Source organism: Hemibagrus wyckioides, linkage group LG12 (genome assembly GCF_019097595.1).
Source record: "Hemibagrus wyckioides isolate EC202008001 linkage group LG12, SWU_Hwy_1.0, whole genome shotgun sequence".
Lineage (NCBI taxonomy): Eukaryota > Metazoa > Chordata > Actinopteri > Siluriformes > Bagridae > Hemibagrus > Hemibagrus wyckioides.
The window spans coordinates 16256050-16261049 of NC_080721.1; the positions used below are offsets into that span (position 1 = coordinate 16256050).

The 5000-nt window shown below is 45.0% G+C and overlaps 1 protein-coding gene across 1 annotated transcript in view; it reads right to left on the reverse strand.

Annotated features, from left to right (window-relative positions):
- Positions 1 to 5000, reverse strand: part of LOC131362628 (meiosis inhibitor protein 1) — a 31977-nt gene that overhangs the window by 8909 nt on the left and 18068 nt on the right. The window lies entirely within an intron of this gene.

Here is a 5000-nt window from a genome sequence, read left to right on the forward strand (position 1 = left end):
AGAGAGAGAGAGAGAGAGAGAGAGAGAGAGAATTAGAATTTGAAAAAACTTTTATTTACATCTTCTCAGTGAAAACCAATAAATAGAGAAAAATGTCATTTAAAGGATGGGGTTAAAAGGTAAATAAATAAATAAATAAATAAATAAATAAATAATGAAGACAGTGTATGTGCAAATTGCAGTTTTTCATCACAACACAACACAGGGCTCCTCTACAACACCAGGTTTCCTCAAACACAGACAGGTTCTTTGTTTTTTTATAGAACACAAAGTCAATCAGAATCCTGGACTTTATGAGTGCTGTAGTGACCATTACAACATTGCGGCAGCCATTTTGTTCAACCTGGTGCTTTCGACTGATGTAAATGCCCATTTTCGCTTGCCCCAGAACAAAGTTTAAAAGCTGGCATCGAGCTCGTCTTTTGCGTGTGTACCTAAAACCAAGAATAAATACTTTTAGTGAAAACTTTTCGTTAAAAACACTAAAAATGTTCTGTAAAACGGTAAAGAGAGACTGTAGTCTGGAACATTCTGTAAAAGCATGAAAGATGGTCTCTCTTTGATTACAGAAGGGACACGAGTGGCTGGCCTGGGGACAGAGAACAGAGATAAAAGCATTGACCGCAACAATACCATGTAAAATTCTCCATTGTAAATCCCCAGTTCTTTTCGGCAATGGTGGCTTATAGAGTGACCTCCACTCTGGACGCTCTTCCTCACTCAAACCGAGGACAGTGCGCCAGGGTGTGTCCACTCTCCCCCTGAGCGACCGCATATTAAAAGCTTTGACACATGCTTTATAAAACGTTTAAAAAGTTCATGTTTGTGATATTTTTACAGTCCAAAAAGTGACCCGTGCCTTCCTGTCCACAGTCCACAGACAGTGCAAGTTCAGGAAACGGGTCCTCTGAGTCGGGGCTTTCAGTTCCACTGGAGTAGTCCATGAGCATTTCCCTCTCCTCACGCGAGATGACCAGAGTCCACTTTCGCAGCAGCTGGCTCACCGCCCTCTTTGACCTCACGCCTAGCCGAGCAGCTACTCCGTCAACGTTCTGTAGGTGAGGTCCAGCGACGTCCACCAGGTGTTTGAGGGAGGTGACACCAGACGCGAGGAGAGACTGCGACAGTGAAGAGTCCCCGACGTCCAGGCGTGCCCCGTATACCAGAGGCTCTTGAAGTAGCCAGTGAAGAGAGTCTGTGGCTGTGGTTCTTTGCACCTAAAAAGTCTCCAGATTCTGAACAAGTTGTGATAAAAAGCAGGCAGTCTTGCAGTGTTCAGTCTCTCTGGATTCATTAAAAGAGTGCATTGTCCATTCTCATCTGCCCAAAAGATCTTAAAATGGCACTGGACACTTGTTTCCAGCTAAAAAACTTTGAGCCGCATAAAAACTTCTGTAAAAACTGTAAACGAAAGGTTGCAGTTCTGCTCTGTAAATGTATAAGACCTTGCCCACCTTCCTCTTTGGGTAAGTATAAAATGCTGCGTGGCACCCAGTGCAACTTATCCCAAAAAAAGTCTAACAAAATCGACTGGATTTTCATTAAAAGGTCTGTAGGAGGGTCTATACAGGCTATTTTATGCCACAGAGACGATGCTACCAGATTGTTAATAATTAGCGTAGTGTAAGACATTTTAGGCACCAGCCACTTCCACTTTTCTAGGCGACCAGTTACTTTTTCAATGACCCCTTCCCAGTTTCTCTGTGTGAACGAGTCACTACCCAGGTACACGCCTAGATACTTAAAGCCTTCGCTTTTCCAACTTAGGCCTCCGGGGAGTTTAGGTACCTCGCCTACCCACTGGCCGACTAAAACAGCCTCGCTCTTAGACCAGTTTACCTTTGCAGAGGAAACCGCTCCAAAGTCCTTGGACACCCTGTGTAACATGTCTATATCACTCTGACTGTCGACCAGTATTACAACGTCATCTGCGTAGGCCGACAGGCGGATAGCGTTCGGGCAGTCAGGGATTAAAACACCTTTCAGCTTAGCTCTTAGCGTATTCAGAAAGGGTTCAATGGCCAGAGTGTAAAGCATCCCTGAGAGAGAGCAGCCCTGCCTTACCCCCCTACCCACCTTAAACGGAGCACATAAGCCACCATTGAGTTTCAGTACACTTTCTATGTCACAGTATAGAATTTGTACTTTGGAAATAAAATCTGAGCTAAAACCAAAAGCATTAAGGGTTTTCCAAAGGTAGTTGTGTTCAACTCGATCGAAGGCTTTCTCTTGGTCTATGGAAATGAAACCCATATTCAGCACCACAAGTTTGGAGCCACTGAAAATGTCTCGAACTAATGAGATGTTGTCAAATATGGACCTCCCGGGTATGCAGTAGGTCTGATCTGCGTTTAAAACCTCTTCCAGAACACTTCCCAGTCTTGTAGCTAAAACTTTAGACAGCATCTTGTAATCACTACAAAGCAATGAAACAGGTCTCCAGTTCTTTATGTCTGTCAGGTCCCCTTTTTGGGTAAAAGAGTGAGGACTGCTCTCCTACAACTTAATGGTAGCAGTCCTCTTGTCAAGCTGTCGTTCAAAACCTCAAGTAAGTCATCCCTTAAAACATGCCAGAAAGACTTATAAAACTCTGACGGAAGCCCGTCTATGCCAGGCGCTCTGCCACACTCCATACTCATTAATGCTTTGTGCAGCTCTGCTGATGTTATATCTGCACTCAGCTCTGTATTGGAGTCATGTGACACTCGGGGCAGGTCTTCTAAAAAGCTCTGTTCTGTGGTGTGTTCTCTGTACTCACACTGATAGAGTTTTTCATAAAAACTAACCGCCCTTTTCCTAATGTCAGCTGTATCAGATAAAAGGTGTCCAGACTCAGAGCGCAGGCTGTGAATAAAACGTTTTTGTCCGTTCTTTTTTTCAAGGCTAAAAAACAACTTTGAGGGGGCATCCATCTGGTTTGCGTTCTGGAATCGTGACCTTATTAATGCACCTTGTGCTTTAAACTCAAGGAGGTCCGATAACTTTTTCTTTTTGACTGTGAGGGTCTGAATATGGTTCTGGTTCTCTGTGGATTGTGCTAACAACTGAAGTTCTGTTCTCTCATCTTCTAGTTGTTTCATAGACCGAGCCAAATCCCTTGTGACATTATAAGTGTACTTTTGACACAACTGTTTTATTTGAGCTTTCCCAAAATCCCACCAATGTTGCAGAGAAATAAAAGCACTTTTTTCTTTCCTAAAATTTCTCCAGAAAAAAGTAAAAATCTCTATAAAATGCTGGTCATTCAGTAAAACTGTGTTAAAATACCAGTAAGAACTCTTCGGTTTAATACAATTTAAAACTGAAACACATAAAACCAAGCTGTGGTCTGAAAAACCAACCGGACTAATAACACAACTTTTTATGGTGTTCAAGTGATGCTTTGGAACATAAAACCTGTCTAACCTTGCTAATGATACCTTTCCATCAGCAGCATGAGCCCAGGTGTACTGTTTTTGAGTTTTATGCATATTTCTCCAAACGTCACTTAACTCGTGTTTTTCAACAGTGTGTACTGGGTCTGGGTGTGTTTGTTCAGGTCTAGAAAGTATTTGTTGATCTGTACCATTTTCATGTTCAATTTCATTTTCTTTGTGATCTTAAGAAAGTGTTTAATCTCGCTCGCATTGTACTTTTTACCGACCCAGTGACCCTCAGTGGTGACACAGACAGTGAGGTCAGGAGAGGGCTCTTCACTGTCCAGCTCACTAATACTTTCTGCCTGCTTCTTTTCTGCTTTTTTCGCAGCTTTCACAGTTTTGTCATTGTCTCTTGTCTTTCTTTTTACGGGTGTTTTGAGAACGGTCAGCTCAGTTTCCATCATCGCTTCGTCTGCATTTTCCGGTAAGACAACAACATTATTCTCAGTAACACTGTCCTGACTAATCATCATTCCAACATCAGTTTCAGTTTCTATTTCTATATGCGGCTCAGGTGAGGCCTGCTCAGCCTGAGCAGTGGGAACAGTGGTACCAGTGTTACTCACCCCATCACTGGGTACTGGGTCGGTCTCAGTGTTTAGTTTCTGAGGTCTCTGGTTCTCCCGCCGTAGCGCTCACCGAACCCGCATGAGAGACGCCCGCTCCGTCCGTGACCGGAGAGTCCGCCATGACTACTCCGTCATTCTGATCAGCTCGATCCAACCCGTCACTGCCCCGAACCGACACCTCGCTCACATCAGAGGGGACTGTACCGCTGCCTGCGCCCTGGGGACAATCACGCACTAGATGCCCAGTTTTTCCGCAGCCGAAACACCTCATGGACACGGTGGACACATAGATAACATAATCAAACCCGTCGATCCTGAATGTTAGCGTGCGCTCAAGTTCAGTGCTGTTATCATTGAGGATCATGTAGGTGAACCTCCTGAATGAGCGCACGTGTTTCGCCAGGTCTGATTTGCTACCTATGTTCATTTTCCTTTTCGGAGAGACGAGCTTACCGAAAATGGAAAGCTGTCTCTCCAGTGTTTCATTAGAAATAAACGGGGGCACGTTGGACAGCGTGACTTTTTTTGCAGGTGTTGCGAGGTAGAACACATCAGTGAGTGAACCCCTGAGTATAATGCCCTTCTGGGCCAACAGCACTGCGTTCTCCACCGTGTTGACAAACATCACCACCGCGCTGTTCATCCTGGACGCCGCCAGAACGTTCCGATGCCCGACCACCTCCCCTGCGGCCAGGCAGCACTCCTCCACCCCCGCCCCGGTCACCACTCCTCCACCCCCGCCCCGGTCACCACTCCTCCACCCCCGCCCCGGTCACCACTCCTCCACCCCCGCCCCGGTCACCACTCTAACGCCATGGCTGCGCGTCAGGTTATCGAGGGGGTCTCTACCCTGGGCCGCCATGCTCTCCAGCGGGAAAGCTGGTGCTGACGGCCAGAAAACTGCTCTGATTAAACAGAGTGTTTAGATGGTATGAAAAAAAAAGGAAATTGTTCAAAAAAAATAATAATTATATATATATATATATATAGAAAAATCAAGAAGTTATTAAAC